A 17,837-nucleotide genomic window follows, 5' to 3' on the forward strand; every position below is an offset into this window, starting at 1 on the left:
AGACTACCAACACCTGACCTCAAGTACACTTGCTACAAACTGCAACAACTCCAGCGCCATAACTACAACAGTATGTGAATGTAGTACATTTGCTTCTTCAAGGACTACCAGTTTACACTGTATTGGACAAAATATACTTCAAAGACATCATATCGAACACAGAAGAAAGAGAAGTAACTAGAAAGGAAGAGAGAAAGAGAGGGAGAGAGAGAAAGAAGAGAGATAGAAATAGGAGTATAGGACTCTTTTTAATCCACTGGTAGGATCAATACGAATCAATAGATTTCGTGTCACAAGACAGGCACTTAACAATCCTTTACTATGTTTGCATACTTTGGAATGAATGGGGGATGGGGGAATGGCAAAAGAGCTGCATGGAAGGAGTAAGGGAATTATACATCTGTGAGTTTGACTGAAACGGCAGGACAGGAAAATGAAGAAATACTTCTTCAGGGGAAGAGAGGTTAAATCCAAGTTTGAGAGAGCTATAAAGTGCATGTCACCATCAACTCACAACAATTGTGAGTTATAAGAGATATATGGGAGAGTAGTTTAACCATGGAGCTACGTAGCTCCATGGTTTAACTTCCTGAGAATGAAGGTTAATGCTAAAGCCAGTTTGATGATGAATTAGAAACTGATACTTCATCAGACATGGTGGCATCAATGGATCAACAAATAAACCTAAAATTTTGGTCGCTTTCTATTTTCACCCTCTCCCTCTTTCTCTCCCTTGCATTTTCTTCATAGGGTCATTTTTCTCTTTGTGTATTTCATGACAGTTTCTTTATTTTAGTTGTCTTGTGCAAGCAGGATGGCTGTTCTAATGCACAACATTCCAACTCTTCAATATATTTACTTAAAGTTTGCTGACAGGTGCCTTTAATTTTGAATTAAAATTATTTTGTGGTTGCTGGGTATACATGCATTTCAAAATATCTCTTCATGATATATATATAGGCCTAATTCCTGACATGATTATTGTGGGATGTGAAATTTTCCCTTTAACGTCAATTAATTTGAGCACATGAAAGAATATGTAACATTCTGCAGTCTTTAGCACAAGTGCTACACACAATCAATCAGATGTGAATTCCACACAGAAATACATGAGAAATTGATTTTTGATGGGAAAAGGTGGAATAAAATGGCATGTGGATATTATAGTCTATAACATTAGTAATAGTAAATATGTATATATCAATACAAATTTAGTGCTTTTTAACCTAATTACCATACTTCCTCATCTGTTGTATATACAGCTCATAGTTGCCCTCCCCCCCCCCCCAAAAAAAAAAAAAAAAAAAAAACTTCCTCGTTAATATTGATTAGGATTCACTTAAGAACTTAAGCTCTCAAAGAAGGGAATGGTCTATTTAGAAAGGAATGTGGGACAGTGAATAGTTTATTTGGTCTGGTATACGATTCATTACAGACGATCATTATTAAACCCGTTGAGGACTAGTCCCGAGAATACTCGGGCATGTGTGTATGGGAAAAAAAAAAAAAAAAAACAGGCTAAAGGGATGGTACAGTATTGGTGGAGATGAGAATTGGGCTTTTAACTTGTTTGCAAGATACTAAGAAAACACTTATGATATAGTACAGAAAATGCCATTTTAAGAGGTATTCAAAGTTTATTTGATGAAAATCGGGTTTGGTATGACTGAAACGTCCAAAAACAACGTAAAACAAAGCGATCGTAACAAAGTGTGGGTCCCACACTTTATAGAATCGCTCTTTTTGGGATATCTCAGCCATTTCAAACCCAATTTTCATCAAATAAATGTTGAATTCCTCATATAATTACACGCTCTTTCACATTTCATAAGAAGTTTCTCATTATCTCACTAAAAAATGTTAGAAACCTGAAGTTAGGTCTCAACCAAAACTATACATTCCCTTTAAGACCTGAAACATTGGTGAGAATGACATAGGATCCTACTGGATCTCTGGAATTTTCATGGATGGATTGGTGTGGTGTGGGATGACCTACAGGTAAAAACAGCATTTTCCAGTCTTCTGTTACACAACATGGAGTATTCCTCTCCAGTGGGATGTAGTCAATAAACCACGACTAATGCGTGAGATTCAAGCAGCTATAAGTGCAACTACGAGGATTACCGACAATGGTTACTTCCCTCAGACAATCCACCCTCCCCGCTCCCATCTCCTGCTACGACTTCTCCGCCGATCGGCCGTGACGGTTCCACTCGCGCATTTAGACATCCATCCGTAGTTAGTGCCTCTTAACTCCCCCCTTTGCTTGGGGCCTGCCTCTAAACAATGGGGATGAATGAGAGTCAGTCCGAGCGTAGCTTGTTCACAAATTGCCCACATCAATAGGATTACATCAGTTTTGTATGTCTTATCTCAGCAAACTTTCTATCTACAACCAGGGGTCTCGATCAATTGGGTCATAGAATGAAGAACTGTAAAAAGCCTGATTATACAATGTATTGTCTTGAGAGACAATCCAAATGCATAAACTGTAGCAGATGGCCTAGCTGGGAAAAATGTCTTGAAAAACATATCATTACATCAACATTAATGCTAATGACAGGTAAAGCAGGTTCCAGCATCAAAATATTATTTTTCAAATATACCAATGTTTCTTCCCCTTAATGAAAATTAATCTCACTCACTGTACACAAGCCTGTGTTCTAAAACATGAGAATCTTCTCTACACAAAATCAAGTGAAAAGAAACTAACCCTGTTGTCAAAATCAACACTACCATCTGTAGCAGCTACAGAATTTGAAAGAGGTTGTCTTGAGAGGAATGTAATCATGATAACCAGTGCCCATTTGGAGAAATGTTAGACAGGCTATTATCTTTATATCCTTTCCATTTTATTCTGAGCCTTGTACCCTCAACAAGTGTATTTAAACACTTTTGAATCATTTGAAAGGAAAAAGTACTGCCAAGTGGAACTTAGTTTACAGGAATTATTAACTCCTTCTGTACCAGGGACTGTGGATAGTGTGTACAATACTATGGGGTTTTATGTGCCAATCAGCACTCAAAGCACACACTAAGGGTTAAGGTTAGTCTCTTCCCATTTGACTCACAGCCTAAAGATGGAAGGCAGTCATAGGTAGATGATTATATGTTACCAACAGTGCTATCAGGCAGTCCATGATGTATTGCTCTGCATCACAATGACGACTGAGCGATTTATCTTGACGAGTATTCAACTCTTAGAGCAATGTGCAAACTTTTGCCAAAACATCTGAGCAGATCAAATTTTTCACAAACACAATTACAGGTGGATATTTTTAGGTGTTTGAACATCAAAGTTTATTCACATGATCGTTTGTCAACTGATGCCAACAGTAGCTATCAAAGCTGTCACAATTCTATAGGTCAAATTAAATCTAGTCCCACACTTTTCTAAAGGCTTCATGTTTGATCAGAATATCGAAGAAGGAAGACATGTAACTATTAGTTACAGTTCATTCATACAGCCGTGATAATTCTGGCATTTCAGATACTGTTGTTTTTGTTTTTGTTATTGTTTTTGTTTTTGTTATTGATTTTGTTTTTGTTTTTTCTATTGAGGGGCACACAGGAAAGTGTGTGTTTGTGTGTGTGTGTGTGGGAGGGGGCATTTACTCTCTCTCCCTCTCTCTGATACCCCTTTTATGCTTGGTAAATTTCACTTGAGATTTCCTGGGAACTCATGGTTCATAATGTAGAATGAACAGCATCGTGGGTAAACTCTTGGGTAAAATGCTAGGTAACTTTTCATAAATCTTCCCCTTGAACCATCCCCAGTAATCTCGCGGGTGTCCCCATGATATCCACAGTGACGGTGTAGCATAAAGGATATTGCAGATATTAAACTCTTGGGTGAAAAGCAACGGTCAGCACACCAACAACATCTTGCAGGCCACTTTGTGCATGTGCCACAACATGTACTTGCACTGCAAAAGAGGAGGCGAGAGAAATTTAAGTGGGAGCTCACTTGCTACTTAAGTATGAAAGAATTTTTTTGCGGTCGTTCCCCATTTGATTCCCTGTTAAATGTCCCGGGTGATCACCCGAGTGACTAGCATGAAAAAGGGGTACAAGAGAAATCTGACTGCCAAAGTCATGGGGACAAATCTTCAATACTTCTGTGGTCGCCTTGTGATTACTTTGCCGCCTACGCTGGGTGACCCTTAGTGTGAACATCACAGCTTTTGTTGATATTGGTTGTGGTTAGCCATAAAAAGGGAGGATGAAGAAATGCAACTCTTCTTGGGTGTCGAAAATCTCTCTCATTCTCTCTTCCTATACAATGTACTTCTCTTCTCTTTCAATGGCACATCATATACATACATTAAGACTCAAAAATGCACTCTAGAGTAACATTTCAGCTTCATGCAGACTGCATCCGATGCCTTATCTTAGATTCTATTAACATGTATACAAAGTAATTCTTGGATGACATGTATAATCTATGAAAAATTCAATCCTGTCATATTCATTTTATATGCAATGTTATCCTACTCTTTTTTTGCTTTTTTACAGAAATAATTTTTGGGTAAAGCAATGATGACTAAAGAGTGAAATACACAGCCATGGCCTCAAACATGGACTTAAAATTCAATTTTTGCATTGGCAAATAAACAAATTGTATTGAGACAAATATGTTAGGTTTTGTTTGAAATGTTCTTCCTTATAAATGCTTAATATTTTTTATATGTGGATATGAAAAATCACACAAAGATATTAGAAAAAGCACATTACTTTGGAGACAAAATACAAATACAAATCTTTAAACCTACACATTGATAACAATAGACTTTCATAACTTCCAGAAGGAAAAATCCATTGCAAATCACCCTCCCTCCCCCTCCCCCCCCCCCCCCCATGGTAGCCATGGTAGTATGGAGCCATTCTGATGGACAATGTCAGTCAAGGGGTACAGTTTTATTCCCTTTAGGCATAAACCTATTGGTATCAAGAACTCAGTGGCATCAAGGCACCCTAAGCAACAGGTATCAGAAGGTCAATGACCCAGTATCATGCAAATCTGATTTCACATCCCCCTTTAAAGTGGGGTTATTTCCACTCGATAAAAGATAAAAACTTCTGCGACTACCACAACTTAACATGCATTATCCAAAGGGAAACGTTTGAAGTTTAAGAATACTACCCTTACATCTTCTAATTGTTGTATCACTTTCACACTCTGTATTTCAATACATACAATACACTACGAAAGTATCTTTAGTTCAAATTACAAACATACGTATAAATGTTAGAGGAAATACATCTATATGACAATGAGAAACCAACATTATAACTATGTTTGTTATTATGAGCTATGATGGAAATATCCGGGTAATACAATTGGTACTTTTGCTTGCAGTTTATTTACAAACTTAGCTGCAACACTATTTACAGGGCCTGTGTTATGATATGTATGCACAACAATGCTAACAATTGTTTGGCAACAGTGGGTCGATGTCTGATTAAGCCCTTCTGAGATCAATTACATCATTCTTTGGAGCATGCCATGTTACTGGGCATGTACTTGTACATACAGCAAATCTTAACCAATGCATGAATTGATCAATGCAGCAACAACACACGAATCGATACACATGTGGGACTAACAGGGCACACTTTTGTCGAAGGGATCTGAACTTTCAAATGCCCCGGGGGCACAATCAATCTAAGAACAAAACATCCAGTCTATAAGGGGAAACAAAGCAAGGTCCGTAGCAGGTGAGTGCGGTCATCTAACTTTTGCGATATCAAAAACACAATGGGCACTGAGTATTCACTGTATCAACCTCGTATGACAATTTAAAATTCATACATAATGCAAATTATATCTATCCTTCATCATTTGCTTTCACACAGAGCTTCACAAACTTTTATGTATTCATCTTTTTCATAATTTCTTTCTCTTTCTGTCTTTTTCTGTTCCTTCTTCTATTTCTTTTTTTCTTATCACCATCTGAATGACCTTGATATTGTTACTGTCATCATTATCACAAATATGAATCTATATTGCTACAGTTTGCAGTACAAATTTGTATATCTTATCACTCTTTATTCTCATTTCTACTTCTGTATCTCCTGAGGCACTACTGTATGTATTTTCCCTTTTTCTTCCTCTCAACATTTCTCTCTCATCTCTCTTCTTTTCCTGCTTTATATTCTTTATCCCCACCCCCCCCACCCCATCTCCTCTTCTTCCTCGTCAAGCTCCTCCGCAACCTCCTCTTCCTCTTCTTCCTCCCCAAGCCCATCCTCTTCTTCCCATTTGTCTTCCACCTCATCATCTTCTCCATCTTCTTTTCTCTTCCTCCTCCTCCTCTTTCTCCTCCTCCCCTTCTTCCTCCTCCTCCTCTTTTTCCTCCTCCCCTTCCTTTCCTTCTTCCTTTCACTTCTTCCTCTTCCCTTTCCATCATTCCCCCTCATCCTTTAATATCCCCTTCTACCACACTCCCCATCACCACCCCCCTCGCATTCCCCACCTGCTTGCTTCTTTCCTCCTTGACACTGAGACTGATATTCCCACCGGAAGCTTGAGGTCCAACATCTTTTGTGTGTACTTTGGGTTTTGAGTGACAGGCAGATCAGAACAGACCTATAACTATTGGATAGTAAGGCTGAGATGAGAGAGAAGTTGATACTACAAAGTTCAATTCCAAGCCTCTTAACCCCAAATCTAGATTACCTAAGATGTATCTGTCATGAAAGCTTTGGGGGAAAATGAATTTTGCATGCATTCTTACATGCATAAAATGCAACAAAAAAAGAAGAAGAAAAAGAAAAAATAAATATGATTACATAAAGAGAAAGACAAATGTAGAATTATATCTAGAGAGAGACAACCTCACAGTCATAAACAGAAAAGCAATACAGATTCACACTGTATGTAGTGCATATCATGAAGCATATTATCATACAATCTCAAATGAATGCATCAGAGACACAGTTCTTCATTAGATAAAATCACACAAACAATCAAGACTGGCATGAATGACAGATATTGTGGTGATATTTGTAATATCAGAGGAATGATTACGTACTGTACATCACTGAAGCTATGAGGCACTTCACAGCAAATGTGTCTTTTATCTTCTTTCTACTCATCTGCAATAGAATGGTTGCTGAATTCCCTATATACTCAGTGACATGCTTGAAAATGTTCAATGTCAGATATGTGAAAGAGCACCTCTGACAAACAAAAGGACTGAGTAATATATTTAAGACTTTTTATATCAATCAATACAGTGTACTGTAAAACACGATATATTCGCGGCATGAATTTTTCGCGAATTGGAGCCGACAGCCTTTTTTGCGGCATGAAATTTTCGCGAACTGCCACTGGCATTCAATGCATATAGTGTAGACAAGAACTTTCGCGTGCATTTTAATTTCGCGAATATTGGCGCTCGCGAAATTCGCGAAATTAAAATGCACGTGAACATTCCTCGTTTTACAGTATATAGTTAGCAGAAACAATTTGACTTGTTTGAATCATCTGGCTCCATGAAACCATATTGCCGGTAGTTGTTATCGCGGACAGTGATGTACGGGAGCTATTCGCATTCAATACATGTTACTAGAGTCTATGAGTATCAGGAAAGCAGATCAAAGAGATATGCTTACATTTCAAAGAGAAAACTTGCACATGCGCTGTTGGTTTGTTTGTTGTTGTTTTTTTTTTTTTCAAGTGAAAATGCTGCAATACAGCACAAAGAATGATTCTCTGGCTCCCCCAGTGGAAAGGATTGCCAAAAATACCATCAGACACTTTCGACAGCCCAGAAATTAGCCGCATCATTAGCAGAGAGGGAGGAAACTTTGGCGACGTCGAGACACTCTTACCCCAGTCTCTCACCAGTAAAATTAGCAGGTCTTTGAGTTCAGGGGCTAGTGATGACAAAAATGGCAAAGGGATGGAAATATTAGGGGAAGAAGAGCTGGGGGAAAGGAGGAGAAGGAAGAGGAAAGAGGAGGAGGACAGAGTAGAGGATGAGAAAGAACTCTCTCCAGAAATAGAAAGTCCAAAAGTTGAGTCTCATCTTTACATATGTCGTCAACTGGGCACTTTCAGTTTTTGAAATGAATGAAGACCTTGAATGACTACATGTACATATATAGCAGAAATGAAAATTCAAAACACAACAGTAGCTTGCCAAGTAAATCATTCAAGGAGCAAATCATGTATGAATGTCTGACTATATCTTCCACCATACAGCTTTAGAATATTCTCTCTTTTGAAAGATAATTTCCTCATTGCTAGAAAGGCATAGACAAAATTGAAAGAAAGATGTTCAAAAACCAGTAAGATGCAACTTTACAATAAACCATTTATTACAATATATATGCAGTATTACATGCGAACAAGTTAAAAGCCATGGAGCAGTATCTACAAGAGTCACCGATGTCATGATTTACAGTGATCATGTTAGGGTGGGGTTTTTTTTTCTCTCTCTCTTTTACCTGTTTTTTTTTCTTTTCCCTAACAACAAAAAAAAAGAAGCATACAAAGAGCTAATATAACTCTCCTTTCCCGCTACTTTTTCCCTTCCATTTTTCTTTCTTTTTCTTTTTTTTTTTTTACCTTCATAATGTGACCTGGAATCTTTGCAACAACAAGACGGTGAATCCAACCCCATCAAATACAGATATCCCTCAGGAGAATGACAGCTTTCTGTCGTGTTTACCCTGAACTTGAACTGCAAGGCAAGCTGTGTGAGCATCTCATTCAAAGAATCCACGTCATCCCCTTGTGCGGATGAAATCTCTGATCAAACGAGACACGGGATGCAGGGGGAGCGGAAGATAATGGTGTTTGGTTGGATAGGCTAGGAGCGAAAATAAACTTGGATATAAAAGCGACCAGGGTGTTCTCTGGAGAGCACCGAAATGGTACACTTCCCATGGAGATTTGCCCTAGTGAGTTCGGAACGTGGGGCCAATTTCCGTTCAGATCAAGAAAATCATTCCCGAATATTTGCACAGACTACTCATTGCAATTTGGTCTCAGCTAACAACATTTACACATATTTATTCATGACAATTATTGTAAATATTCAAAGTCCATCTTAATTCTAGTAAATGAATTTCTCTGCTCCAGTTTTGACATCTCTCTCTTCCTATCCTTCATTCATTATTTCCCTGCAGATTCCTTATCTAAACTTTGCCTCTACTCACCTGCCTAAAATATTTATTCATACTTCAATTCCTGCTTTCAAAATCTGAAAGTCAACATTTCTGTCAACCTTGCCACACTGCTTACTCTCAAATGCATTTCTCCCTTTCTTACAGAGACATTCAAACTATTTCTTCCAATATTTGTTACAACCCCTTTGCCTTCACCATAAAACAGTATATAATCTCATCTCTTTTTGTGTGTGTGTGTCTTTCGACTTCCATCTATCTGTCTATCTGTCTACCTTCGTATCTATCTTACTTTCTTGGCCAGTCTTTCATCTGCTCCTCCTGATTTGGTCACTGTCAGGTTCAAATTGCTACTAAACACTTTTTTAGGGTCAGTCATAAATCTGTGAGCGTTCATTTTCCCACCACTGGGTCAAATTCTGGACATCTCCCATGCAATGGGCCAGAAGAATCCAGTTGAGTCCGAGTTTTAAAGAGCAAATCTGTCCATAATGCAGCTGCCCAAGCAGTTTTTAGTGTCTATCCAACTCACTGCTCCTGTCAAGAATCTCGATTTCCATCAAACTGCTGGATCAAACTTGTATTTAGCAATCATAAAATATGTCATATGTTGTTTGTCTACTACAAATTTCAAATGTCAAATCAAATAAATGAAAATTTTGTAAAGAAATGCAATATTGCTGTCTGTCTCAGATTTCTTCTAAGTTTAACTTCCACCTTATTCTGGTTTTAGCATTTTTAGACATGTGACCAACCAATACCTAATGGAAGAAATTTGAATTCCTGACATGAAGAAAATATGTCAACATAATTTCTGCAAAATATTGAAGTAATTAGTATGTTATCTGAGGCAAACATAATTTTGTAGTGGGCATTGAAACTGGTTTAAAGCATTTCTTTAAATGTCCTATTTACCTGTGGGAACAGTGATTTTAAAAAATTTCAAGATATGACATTTCATGCATATATGTGTTTGTCTGTTGTACCACAAAACATCCTATCATATCTAAAACTTTTGCGATAAAGCCTAAAATATAAGGAGATATTTGTATTTTTCTCAATAAACCATAACTGTAGATGGTTTAGTCTAGAAGCATTTTTATTCTAATTATTGTTCACATTTTGTATACTTCACAATACTTAACATCGATTTTACTGATTCAAATTTTTACAGTGTTTTTTTCTATCCCTAACTCACATCTTAGAACTATTTCAAAGCACTCCTGGTGGGTTTTTGTTTCATCTGCAAATGGTAAATTATGCTTTAGGTATTCCTTTCTCTTTATGAACGTCAAAGTCTGATAAAGTTCAGTTCGACCTCGATTATCCGGCCTCCTTTTATCCGGAAATCTCTATTATCTGGACACGTTCACGCAGAGAAGGACCTTTTTTCCTCCAAAAATTGAGAAAAAACAGTGACTTTCATGGATCCATTTCATTAAATTTCATAAGATGTGCATTATAGGTTTCTCAATGTCTAATGAGGTAAAACCTGTATGATTTTCACATAAAGATATTCTTTATTTTTGTGAAGAAGGGACTACAATTTTGCGCAGGCTAGCATAGATTACACCACCGTTGCGGGGTACGCTACCTGTACACTGGGACGGCAGCTTGGATGGCAGCTATATACATTAACATTGTGTCTCCCACATCCGGCCAATTCGCTTACAAATCCGTATGAGCGCTGGTCCCGACATGGCCGGATAATCGAGGTCGAACTGTATGTGCATTGTAATAGTACCTGATTTTATACATTTGTTTGTTTATTGTTCTGAAGCCCTTTCTAACCCAATCAATTAAACAGCACAATGGGGAAAGGACATCCTTTGCCTATTATAGTATTTTTTTTTATATATTCATACTGAAAAAAAAAGTCAACTTGAGGAATAACAGCACATTCTTTCAAAATCCTTTACTTCATGGTATAAGATGGATGATGAAACATCTTAAATGTTCAACTGAAGAAAAAGTAATATTTGTCTAGGGGCAATCATCAACAGTCAATTTGTATCACAAACAAATTTGTAACAAATGATTCTTTATTCGCATGCCACTCACTTTTGCTGTTTGCTACATCAAGCAAATTATCACAAGTATTTTTTTTTTTTAAATCAGGGTGGCATCACAATGTGGACTGTGATAGTTTGTGATTGTGTGTGTGTGTGTGTGTGTGTGTGTGTGTGTGTGTCCACGCACCAGAATTATTACTTTTCACATCATCTTGCAAGCATTAGATTTTAAAAATTATTTCACGTGTATGTGAACAGGGCCTATTGTCTGATACAGATTTTGAAAACACACAAAATTCTGCATGGTGAAAAATTATTTCCAACATAATGTGATGAGAACTGACCCAAAACCTTCACATACGTAGATTGTACAATATGGTTCCAACATTACTACATCAAAACTTCATTACAACACAGTCATGAAAAAAAAAAAGACTAGACTGAGCATCTTTTACATCATGCCTTTATCTCACGATGTCTTTATCTCACGATGTCTTTGTCTCAGTGCTATTTACTCTGTGATAACATTTCCCTAAAAACTCAGACCAAGGTTAATTTTATCCCTGACTGGTTATTAGGGAAGCCCCCCTGCCCTTGGTGACTCACACCCATTCACGTTTCAGAATACCCAGGCACCCTCCTCTAGCCTCAATTCAATACACTCCACATAATTTTTTTTTTCAATCACTCTCAACAAGAATATCTAATATTTGTGTACAAATACGAAACATACTCATAACTATTGCTTTCCTGTCTTTTGACTTGCTCATTTTCATATGGCTACATGCTTGTTGTGGAAAGGCAGATAGAAATAGGTCTTGATGTACTTATTAAAGATTCATAGAGACTGTAACTATGGGGTTGCCGTTTTCGCCAATCATGGGAAACCATGTATGTCCCTGATGCACTGAAGCATAGGGGTTCAAACTAGAGCAGGATGATCAAAACAAATGTAATGTTGTATTCCCACAGCATGGATGGAAGGCTGTGAGAGGAGCTCCCAGTGAGATACACAGACAATCCTCTTACCTATCACCACACACTAGATCTATCTTAGAAACCACAGTCATATTATTACTGGTTTAGAACAACAAGGTCACTAGCCCTAGTTATCGGATTTGGGTTTTTGGTTGTTGTTGGTTTTTTCCCACCTAGGGAACAGGTGGGGCATAGAATTATCACGTGTACACACATGTTAAAGGGACTGTACAGTACTGGTTGTGGTAGGGATTCATGTTTTGAACATTCCTAAGTGAGATAATGAAAAGCCTCTTTTAAAATATGAAAGAGCATGTAATTTTAAGAAGGATTCAACGTTTATTTGATGAAAATTGGTTTTCAAATGGCTGAGATATCCAAAAAAGTGCTAATAATAAAAGGTGACATGCCACAACTTTATTAGGATCTCTTTGTTTCACCTTATTTTTGGATATCTCAGCCATTTCAAAACCGATTTTCATCGAATAAACTTTTGATACCCCTTAGAACTGCATGCTCTTTGACATCTCATAGAGTGGTTTCTGAATATCTTGCAAAACGTTAAAAGCTAAATCCTCACCTCGACCAGAACTGTACACACCCTTTAAGCTGGTTCATTTACATATCTTGAAGCTATTAACCCACTGAAGACAAGCTGATTTTACTATGACACACATTTCTCACAGAAACCTATTGGAGTATTCACGGGACTAGTCTACAATGGGTTACTGTAAAAGTGGAAATTTTCGCGGTGTTGAAATTTTCGCGCATTTCGCGCAACCAGAAACTAGCGCGAAAATAAAAACACGCGAATATTTTTGCTTGCCATACGTTCCTGTGCGTGATGTCTTGATTCCGCGGAATTAAAAACACGCGAAACTCTTCTGACCCGGCCTAGCGCGAAAAATTAGTCGAGCGAAAATATCCACTTTTACAGTAATGTCTGAGTTATTGTAAACTTGTTAATGGGATCAGCCTCGAAAGGCCAGTGGCCTACTGCTGATTTTCGACCACCATTACTCAAATTGTTATGTCAATCTCCATCACACACTTTTTAATTATGACTATGTACTTACATGAAATAATTTTGGTTTGTATATTTATGTTGCGATTGATTGTCTCTCTGTATGTTTTTCAACTGAATTTGTGGAAGTAAACTTGAATTGAATTTCTATTTTCAGATATATATCAAAATCAGTGACCTGCAAAGAACAGAAGGTTGTTTACAAATAAACATCTCATTTTGAGCTTACAGAATGTCCATATAATGTTATACAGCTGCAGCATCGAGTAATTACATGCCGAGCCAAAGTGTCTCCTGGGTACAAGTATATGGGCCGTGACGCGAGAAAAGGGCCCTTAGCGCCGCTGCGCGCAAACGCCAGAAAACGGCGCGGAAGTTTAACAAACAATACGCGCAAAAAAGATCAACTAGCTAACTACGCGGAAATGCATAGACGCATCAAAAAGTGACAGGATTTGGACAAAACATGCTGTTTTGAATGTCGTAATTGGAGCATTTAGGAGTGGAATTTCAGACAAAGGTTTGCATATCCAAATACGTCAGAGTTTCTTCTACAATATAGAGGTGAAAACTCATTTTCGGTATAATAATGCCCTAAGGGCCCTTTTCTCGCGTCACGGCCCATATGATTTTGAATAAACCTCACAAAGCCCAAATATCTGTGAAAACAATGCTGATATCAACCCACTGCCTGAAGCCTTGTGCAAGGATACGTCTTGTCTGGTACCAGCACTAAGCTGTAACAAGAGACTTTGACATCTTCAATTCAATACTCTACTCTGATCTTGGTCATTTTAGTGTCTTTCTGTGCTGCCAATTCCCCCCATCCCCCCCCCCCCCATCACTAATATTGTTCACTACAGCAATGCATTGTGGGTGCAGCAGTACTGTGGTTGCATACTGCTCTCTAAACTGAACAATCTCTTTGATTAACTCTCGTTGAAAAGCTCTTAACCCATTGAGGATGGTTTGATTTTGTTACAACATGCATTTTCCATAGACGCTTGTCCGAATGAGACTCGTTGTACTTTGATGATGCGAGGAAAGTCCTGATTGTTGATCGGTGAATCACCTGGAGTCTCCGGTCTGAAGGGCTCCCCCTCTTGACTCATCCCTGAAGGTCTGCTCCAAATGAATTTTGCATTTGCTGCTGCACGACCCATGCTGTCAAAGCGCCGAGCACATTGCAGAGTCAGGCCGAAGTTTGGGGGTTTGAGTGTTCAAGCTCATGATTTTCATCGGGTTGCATCCCAGACTTTTGATTTAGAGGAATTTGTTGTCGATAACGATTGTGATTCTCCCGGTTATTTCACCGGGTGTTGAACGGGTAATCAGTGGGTCAAGTTGGTTTGAAACAGGATTAAATCTCTCTTCTACCAACTCCTATCAACCTTGTACCTCTTGCCCCACTTCATGATACCCTTCTCAAGAATGGGGCAGACAGGTCACTCAATTTCTACCTGCCCAGCTGCCAGGAAACGGTCCGAATCTCTTGATCCTTTCAAAAGCGAACGGATCCCGTCCAAACAATGGCCCAGTCCCGCGGGGCCTGTCAGCTGACAACGTGCCAACATGGTGTCCAAGATTTATTTTTTCCATTTTTTATGCTCTTTTTCTGCCCTGCATTGTTATTGTTGTCAATGATAATACAACTGGAACAAGATGCCAGGTTTTACAGGTGCAAACCCATGGCTCAATGCATTTAACTCAGTTCAATTAGCAATGGTGATAGCCTTGAAAAAGACTAGCCACTTGCTTTCTTATTTGCTTTTTTCTCTGTTCTCCCTCTTTCCCATTCTTCTACACAGGGCAGCCTTGTCTTCAATAGACCCAAAATGATTAAGATGTACAGAATGAACAAATCCAACATTAAGAAGCAAGAAGACATATCATCTCTGCTTACTTTGTCAAACATAAATGGCTTACTTGTACTTGTGGTTAAGTTAAGAATAGGCGGTTTTCTTTTATGGTCTTAGCTCTGCAAATCACACTGGATACAAGTGAAAAATCCAGATCTTTTAACTGCATTACACTGCTTGTTATATCAGTAGAATAAAAAACAATAATCTGCATTTGGTGGCCATGATATAAAATGAACAACAAGTGTGTGCGTGCATGTGTATGCAACCTATATTATATGGGGCACCCTGGGGCTAATGCTTTGTTTACATGTACAGTTACACCATGTTCCTGGTGGCCAAGCAGCCCCGTTTGCCCGAAATGTAGTGCACTATGGATAGGAGAGATATTCTCCTTTCTTTTTTTTTTTCTTCCGTAATCTAGTCTTATTCGTTCCAATCCTCCCTAAAGTGAACACGTCAGCTATCAGATATTGTTCTCATGGCATCAGGTCAGGCTATACTAATTACTATATATTTTCCAATTGCGCCCAACTGCATGCAAATATAATACTACTTTCTCTGTCTCTCGGTGTATTCCTTAATTGTGAATTCCACCACTCACAAAATTGCCTTATAAGGTCCCACTTTGTGAAATAATTTGCAAAATATATGCCATATACAGTACTGATGCTTGCCAGTGAAAATTCTGCTGGGTGGTGAAGTGATTTTCCCCATCATACACACAAGCAAACATTAAGGAACGGTTAAATCTGTTCATGTCCTAATATGAATACAATTTTAGTTACCCTATCACGAAGCAGCAATGCGCTTTAATAACACGTACTGTACCTTACCAAAAGAATGTTAAGTTTTGATGCCAAATAAAGTTGTTGGTTCCATTTCTATTTCTTCTTCTTCTTCTTCTTTTGCCGTTCTTTTTCTGCCCGTGTAACCAGTGGTTCTACAAACCTACACAATTTCTTTTTTTCATCAAAAGGGTCTTTGCCATTGTAAATGGGACTAACATAAACTCCAAAATTGGAACAGAATTGTGAATAGCCTGAGCTGAATGAAATACTTGCACAGTCAAACCAGTCACCCATTAAGCGCATATAAATCATTCTATAGTACTACACTAATAATGTGACCTTTAATCAAGCCTACTTTTTTTTTCTTCTTTTTCTTCTTTCACTAATAATTACCTCTTGGTCAGAGTTAGGTAGCATACAACAATATCTATTCCAACAGCTGCCCTTTAGAAGTAAAAGGCAATCTATTACAGTGATTTTATCGTTATTTTAGGTGAGGCCATGGATGCTATCCAAATTTGAATGAGGAAACTACAGTACCCATGTAAAATTGTTGGTCAGAACATCAAGGTACTAGGCTTAGCTGAAAAGGCAATGCTAACTCCTATCAAAAACATCCAATAGCTTATGTCAGAATCAGTATTTCTGCACTGATATGAATATAAAACACAGTATGTCACACACAACTAAAGAAACCTCACAAATGTATCTAACAGTTTTGGATTTTTTTTTTTCATAAAGGAGATTGCCTGATGTGGTAATAATCATTTGTGGGCAGAACAAAATTTAGCTACATGATCAGAATACAGGTTGTACATAGCGATACCATGCATCTCACTGTGCATTCAACCAATCAATACATTTTCAGGTTGCCTGATTTGTTTTCACATTACACTCTGTATGTTTCAGCATCAAACCTACAAACACTAACATACAATCACAATCACAGAAACTAAACGTAGAATTAAAAACAACCATAGAACAGATTTTGCTTGAAACAGCAAAATATTCTGATTTCATGTGTTTTGAATGATTTCCGATACAGAAAACAAAACCGAAGTATCTCTGGAGACTTTCATTGCTGTACTCCCACCTCCAGCCCACCAGTAATATGAGACATCCCTGTGTCTGTCCTTATAATACACCTGTGGCTTTGTGGACAGATGTGGCCTGCAAGTTGCTTCAATGATGATTCTCCCTTTTTAAAGGATGTGTACAGTTCTGGTCGAGGTGAGGATTTAGCTTTTAACATTTTGTGAGATATTCAGAAACCACTCTATGAGATGTCAAAGAGCATGCAGTTCTAAGGGGTATCAAAAGTTTATTCGATGAAAATCGGTTTTGAAATGGCTGAGATATCCAAAAACAAGGTGAAACAAAGAGATCCTAATAAAGTTGTGTCATGTCGCCTTTTATTATTAGCACTTTTTTGGATATCTCAGACATTTGAAAACCAATTTTCATCAAATAAACGTTGAATCCTTCTTAAAATTACATGCTCTTTCATATTTCATAAGAGGCTTTTCACTATCTCACTTCACGTTCAAAACATGAATCCCCACCTCAACCAGTACTGTACAGTCCCTTTAAGAATTAAATCACTGGCAACCATTCCAACTGTTAGCGTATAGTTGGCTGACGGAAATTAAAACCCATTTATATTCTCCCAAGAATCGTTTTCTCTTTCTCTCTCTAAATTGGGCACTCGTTTTATCCTGCCATGCCTACAGTATAAGCCTAGGAAAGGTGTTTGATGCATCACAATGTACTATTAACAGCTAGCCATCTCATTACATGTCTATCATTTGGGGAATGTAAGAAGAGTGAGTGGACACAAAGCAGGCCCTGCTTTTATGTTTTTCTTTCCAAAGAAAAGTGGAGTGTTTAATTTATTATCTGGCATAAGAAGTGAGGATTTAGCTGACAATGATGAGTGTTCCAGTGATTGTAAATAGGAGCCACAATTGATGTTTATGGTCTTCGGAAGACCAACACAAAGGGGTCCACCGGTCTCCTGACCAGTCCTGAAAAGGGAGCC

The 17,837-nt window shown here is 38.1% G+C and overlaps 1 protein-coding gene across 1 annotated transcript in view; it reads right to left on the reverse strand.

Moving 5' to 3' along the window:
- Nucleotides 1-17,837, reverse strand: part of LOC140233849 (laminin subunit alpha-2-like) — a 209,774-nt gene that overhangs the window by 180,376 nt on the left and 11,561 nt on the right. The window lies entirely within an intron of this gene.

The sequence above is a fragment of the Diadema setosum genome, chromosome 10, assembly GCF_964275005.1.
Source record: "Diadema setosum chromosome 10, eeDiaSeto1, whole genome shotgun sequence".
In the NCBI taxonomy this organism is placed as follows: Eukaryota; Metazoa; Echinodermata; class Echinoidea; order Diadematoida; family Diadematidae; genus Diadema; species Diadema setosum.